The following is a 7,107-nucleotide window of genomic DNA, read 5'->3' on the forward strand; positions in this document are numbered from 1 at the left end:
ATGCTCCATTGCACTAATCACAAGCTCATCTGAAACCAATCACACACAGCTGCTACCAATAACACACACTATATAAATCAGTCTCACACCACCATTCAATGCCGAGTATTGTTTAGCGTTTGTCTCTCATCTAGTGATAGCTACTTTACGGAGCCATTCCAAGTTTCTGAATCTAGTATAGCCTTGTTCTTAGTCTGTTTACCCGTGTCTTGATCCTTGCCTGTTATCTCGTTTTGTCTGATCTCTGCCTGCCCTGAAGTTTATAGCCTGTTCTGGAATTACCCTTTGCCTTGCTGTTTCGGACTGTGTTTGCACCTCGCCTGGACTCAAGCTCGTCTTGTGGATTCCCCGTTTGCCTCGCCCTCAGGATTACGTTCACCGGAGATCGACCACGCCCATTTACTGGACTTCTCTTGTGTCTTGCCCTCAATATACCTGTTTGCCATTGTTTGACCTATGCCTGTTATGACCACGTCTCGGTCTAATAAAAGCCTGCAGATGGATCCGCACGTCTCGCGTCTCGTTCGCCCCGTAACACATCTACCGGCGGTGATTATATTTTATGTTAAAAGTATCTTTACTATTTATATAATCTATCGTTTAAATATTTCAAAAACCATATTATACTCTTTATTTAAAACAATACACTTAAAATATTGTTATATTATTAATTAAATTATTAATTTTAATTAAATTATGCTGCTCATCCAGAACACTGCTGCCAGGATTCTGACTAGAACCAGAAAATCTGAGCATATCACACCAGTCCTCAGGTCCTTACACTGGCTTCCAGTTATATTTAGGATTGATTTTAAAGTACTTTTACTAGTTTATAAATCGCTCTATGGCCTATGACCTATATATTTTGTGGATATGCTTGCTGAATATAAACCTAACAGACAACTCAGATCATTAGGATCGAGTCAGTTAGAAATACCAAGGGTTCACTCAAAACAAGGGGAGACCGCTTTTAGCTATTATGCCAACTGCAGTTGGAATCATCTTCCAGAAGAGATCAGATGTGCTAAATATTAGCCACATTTCAATCCAGACTCAAAACTCATCTATTTAGCAATGCATTTACTGAATGAGCACTGTGCTACGTCTGAACTGGTTGCACTGTATTTTATGTATAACCATTTTCTATTCTTAACTGTTTTCATTCATTTTAAATCATTTTAAATGTTTTTTAAATTCCTTGTTTTACTGTTGTGATTATTATTATTTTTAATTATTATTTAACTTCCTTTTATGTAAAGCACTCTGAATTACCATTGTGAATGAAACGTACTACATAAATAAACATGCCCTACCTTGCCTAACAGTCCTGCTCATCCTAAATACTGGTCACGCTCAATGAGATGAAGACATGCGGCGGTAGAGAAAACAACAAACATACCCCTTTGGGACATGAAATACCCTGTCTAACACAACACACATTCTCCAGAATGGGGTAATGATGGTTTCATTATTTCATGATGAAGACAGACTGAATATTCAGATACCAGATGGGACTGTTCGACTTTTATCTTTTTTTTTTTTTTTTTTACAAAGATGTTAAATTTAAGACGTGTAACTAATACCTCATTCAAATGCTACAGACTTCTAGGTCAGGGAACTACAAATCCCAGCATAAACCTCAGACTTCAGACATGGCCACCGGGGGCAATACCCCACAATACTCATACATGGCAGCGGTCTAAAACGTTGGACTTCTAAATATACGCATGCTCGGATACCCTATATAAAAAGACTCACATCTCCGCACTAGAAGCTACAATCACAAACCAGCAGCACTGCAAACAGGAAGCAGGAATAACACTGTCCAACAGCGACACCCGCAGGTCAGGAATGCAACCCTGCATTGCATGAAATGAAATGCAAGCCATGTACAAGCACATGGCTTGTGATTTGTTTTGCTGGACATGTGCTTGTGCTTGTGTTTGTTTTGTGTGAGCACATGGCTTTTGTCGTGGTTTCCTGTGTGCCATGTGCTCTCATGTCAATTGTCTTGACCCCACCCATCTTCTTCTTCTTCTTTGGTGTTTATTGGCGGTTGGCAAACCAACTTGTAGGTGCATTACCGCCACCGACTGGACTGGAGTGTGGAACAGAATACGCGCTTATGGGATTGACATAATGCGAGGAGGGGGAAAAAAATTAAAAAATAAAATAAAAATTACATAAAAAAATCAAAAATCAAATTTAATAAATACAAATAACAAAACCTTTAATCATATTCATCGATAGAATGCTGTTTTTTAAGTTGCCTAAATGCTTTATTTTTGCTTTTACAGCTGCTTTACAATCATCATTCCACCAGGGTACGTTCTTGATACGTCTAACTCCTGTAGTTTTAGGTATTATTTCCTCAGCCGATTTAATTATTTCATTAACTAGCTTATTATTGAATATATTTACATCCATCTGGTTTTCCTCTAGTAGAGTCATACATCTATTTTCACAAATTACTTGAAAAACTTCCCAATTTACCTTCTCCAGTTTCCATCTAGGACTTCTCTTTTCTTGTTCATAACATATCTTTGTACCAACTGTAGTCACTACAGGATAATGGTCACTCCCTATTGTAGTATGTTTGATCACACTCCATGTACTGATCCCTGCTATTACAGTAGATACAAATGTCAGGTCAAGTGCCGTTTCTGTATTTTGTATACTGTTATATCGTGTTCCCTCTCCATTATTAATGCACACCAAACAATTATCATCAATGAATTCTTCAATAAGTTGGCCGTTCACATCAGTATTATTACTCCCCCATAATGAATTATAAGAGTTAAAATCACCACACCACACTACATTGTCATGCAAATGACCCACAACATCTTCTAAAATGATTTGACTTAATTTTTATAATTGATTCATAATCTTTATTTATTTGTACTACCTTATATTTCATCCCATTTTGTATAAATGTAGCTATTCCTCCCCCTCTGCCTGCTTCTCTATCTCTTCTAATTACATTATATCCCTTTATAATAAAATCCAATTGTGGTTTCAACCATGTTTCCTGAATACATATTACATTAGGTTTCTCTATTAAATTATCAATGTATTTCTTAAACTCTTGGCCGTTTGCAATTAAGCTCCTTGCATTCCACTGTAGTATGGTCAATAACATTAAGATGATCCAGCACATGCCTGAGAAGATTGTGTCTCTTCATTAAGAGAGTCTCTAACTGTCTCCCATAGCAGCCCTTTTACATCTAGATACTTCTCTGCAGATTTGACAATTATTTTGATTCTTTCATTTCGGCTTTTTGTCTGTGCAGAACAGTTTATTATATCTGCCATGAACAGTACAAAATCATTCTTCTTCACTATCAGAGTTTCCTCTTTCAACTTATCACATCCTTGACACTTATTCATTTCTTTGCTCCTAATTGCAGATTGTCTAACCATAGTCACATTCCCTGAAACCTTCTTTGCTGCTTCTGCATAACTGATTCCCTGTACAACCTTGATACGTTGCACTTCGGCCTGCCTCTTACTAACCTCACATCCTCTGTAAGCAGAACTGTGTTCCCCACCACAATTACAACATTTCAGCTTTGTACCCTCTTGGCATTTTCCATACTCATGTTCTCCACCACATTTACCACATCTTTGCTTTCCCTTGCACACCGCCGCCACATGTCCAAATCTCTGACATTTAAAGCATCTAATTGGAGGGGGTATATATAACCTCACGTCATAACACATAAATCCAATATACACTTTTTCCGGGAGTTTTTCCAGATCAAAATTGATCATAACCGAGAGACTGTCTTGTGTATTTCCATTCCTGTTTATTTTTAGACGTCTGACTTCATTTACTTTTGCATTTGTTATGTTTCTTTTCACATCTTCAACTGATACGTTTACCGGAATCCCTGTAATGACTTCTTTTGTGAATTTCCTATAAGTCATAGAACATTCTACTTTCTTTCTATTTATTATGTTCATTTTGATTGCTTTCCCTTGCTGTTGTTCATCCTTACACATAATCATCAGTGCTCCCTTTCTTAATACTTTAGCACTCTTTATTTCACCAATTTTCTTATTTAGAGATTTCGTTAGCTGTATTGGATTCATACCTCCAAACGAGTCCCCTTCGTCCACAAGTTTTGCAAAAACCACATACTCCTCCCTCCGCTTCTCCTCCACAGTCGATCCCCTGTCTGAGTCACTTTCATCTGTTTTATTTTTCCTTTTCTTTTTCCGTTTATTATTCCTAGCCGTTTCCCATTTTTCATACATCCCGCCACCTACTTCCATCTCTCCTAGTTCATTTCCTGATCCGTCACTTCCCTCCACACTCTCCTGTCCATTCACAGTCCAGCTGTTGCCAACCACCTTGGGAATCGACATCTCCTTCCGGTCGACACCCCACCCATCTTGTTACCTGATTATTGGTTAATTTGCCCCACAGGTGTTCCCTTGTTACCCTCCTCATTTGCTTCGTATTTATTCTCCTTGTGTTTGCAGTCCCGTGGGAATGCTTCATCGTATCACCCTGGATGTGTCCTGATCTTGCCTTGCCTGCCAGTTTTTCCCCCACGGGGTAGTTGTTGTTGTTTATTTTGTTTCATTTTTAATAAAAAGCCCTTATCTCCTGCACCATTGAGTCCTCGCCTCATCCCTTCATCCTCAACCCTGACAAATATAGCCTAACAACACAAACAAAAATGCGTGTTCTAAGTCTTTCACGCACCAGGCTTATTCCTGGTAAGTATACCTAAAATTGCTAGATATCTTGATTTTATCCTAGTGTTTAATGGCGCTACTGCGCTAGGCTTCGTCATACGGTTGTGAGATATAAACCGCAAAGTTTTTCATGGCGTTACACTATGGAACCAGAACGATTTTATGTTTTCATGATTTTGTTCGTTCTTTCTGTTTAAATTTTTTTACCGCAGTTTCTCCACTCTTGTAGTATTTTCTCATCTAATCGTAATTGCTAGGCCTTGCGCTTTGTTTCCTAGTTTTCGCTGTCATGTTAGAGGAAAATATTTTAGCGAATTTGCTTGATTTACTAAAATATCGCTTTAACCCTTCGTCTTCCTTGCTTTAATCATTTCTTAATAATTCTCTTCCCTCTACATTCTTTTCTACTCGTTTTCTATTTATTAAATTGATTAAAAAACAGTGTACAAGCATAGTTTACAAGAACAACCGGTGATAATTTAAGAGATATTATATAATATTAGGGATGCACTAATATTACTAATAGGCCCGATACTGAGCTCATGTACTCGTACTCGTTAAAATGCCCCGATACCAAACGCCGATACCACACAGCATGTGATTAAGCGCCATATTCAAACAAAGAAACATTCTGAGTCAAATATGCATTTTGCTAAAATATTCATTGTTGGACATTAAATGTGCCTTTTGTAGAATTTTAAATCTACATATAGGTGTATTCTTATGATAGCAGTAACTGTAAAGGGACTATTGTAATGGGTAAATAAAATGTAAGCTAATAAAGTCCTAATTACTAGATTACTACTTGATGTGTGTTTCTTATAGCAGTTAAAATGTAGTTTTAATTTAGTGATTTTAACTTTTAGTTTAGTGATTTTAATGCTTTAAAGAGCAATGTTAGATTGTAAAGTTCTAATGCTATCTGTTCTAACTATAAAAGGTATTGGTATTTAAATAAGGTTTAGGGTTTCTACATTGTTTTCTACATTGTGATGATGGCCACCTCTGCTCCAAACACTCCTGAAACAAGAGCGATGTGTGTAACACCGTCGAGAAGTTCTGTTGAAACTGGTGAAGATACGCACCTGGAAAGACGTGGTCCGGCAAAGATTGGCCGTGAATATGAAGATTTTGTGAAGCAAGATTTCTCTGTGTCTGATGAACGCGTGGGAAGATTTGTGTTTGACAAAACGCGGCAGACTGTGAAACTCTACGTTTTGGAATCTTACGAGGAATATACATCTGAATGTAACCACCTGCTTTTGACCGTCGTAGACTGGGCATACTTTTACAATCAAATTTGGAGAGAATTTAATTACGGTGGGAAAATTTGGTACTTTTTCCAGTGGGACGGTGCCACACAGGGAATGAGGTACCGTGCTACCATGCCATCAGAAAACATTTCAATATCAGTCTGTTGGAACAAAACGCTTCATGACCAAAATGATCTTATGATGGTAAATAAACGTCGGGAGGACTCTGAAACAAACTTTTTGTCTCAAAGCAGCGACGAGTCTGACTATGACTCTGATCGTGACTGGCCTATCCCCGATGACAACCCTTTCGAATGCTGCAAAACGAGTCTATATTTCGAGCAGTGCGACGTACCCGTGTTAAACACCATTTTCTCAACAAGAAACAAACTGTTTCGGTCAAGTTGAATGATCGTGTCTGTATTCAGCATAATTATGTATCCGGTATAACAAACCTGAACAACGGGTGTTCCTGAATTGTACCTGAAACATTTTGCCAACGTCTTAATTATTTTAAATGACAGTTACCTCGTAATATTTAATCGAAATATATTCCGGTGAAAAACGAAATCTCTTTGGTGGCATATGCGAGGCTTCGCCGGTCAGTCCCTAACCAGGGCCCCTTCACTCTCCTCCACTTTTGAGTGCAATGCCCCCATCTCAACGACCAGCCAACGTTGCCAACGTTCCCTCTCCCCCCCAACAATTTATTTAGCTCGAATATACGACGTTATGCTACATAGCTGTAATAGCTGTAAGGCCGTTCTCATAAACTCTGCAGTTAGTGCCTACTTTTCCTAGATCTGTGGTTTGACAGAGCGGACACGACAGAATCTACACGGACCAACAGAATCGGCTTCAACAATCCAATTTGTCTGATCCTGAAGCACTCTGCAATTTTTCCAGAAATTCAAAGCATTGTGGCCTGGACCGTCGTGGATTAAAACATTCAATCCAGATTCAAGGAAACGGCTATTATCGATTAGGAGTTTACGTCTTGGAACTGAAAAGGATGTCTGACACTACGCAAACGCTGATGGGCTGTGATCGGTAACAGGCAGAAGATTGAGAGACAGGCAGTGGAGTCAGCTGTCTTAACCGTGGCTTGTGTACTGCAAACACATACCAGCTTCATCAGCTTCATCAC

The sequence above is a fragment of the Sinocyclocheilus rhinocerous genome, unplaced genomic scaffold, assembly GCF_001515625.1.
Source record: "Sinocyclocheilus rhinocerous isolate Xijiao unplaced genomic scaffold, SAMN03320098_v1.1 scaffold3364, whole genome shotgun sequence".
NCBI classification, from domain to species: Eukaryota; Metazoa; Chordata; class Actinopteri; order Cypriniformes; family Cyprinidae; genus Sinocyclocheilus; species Sinocyclocheilus rhinocerous.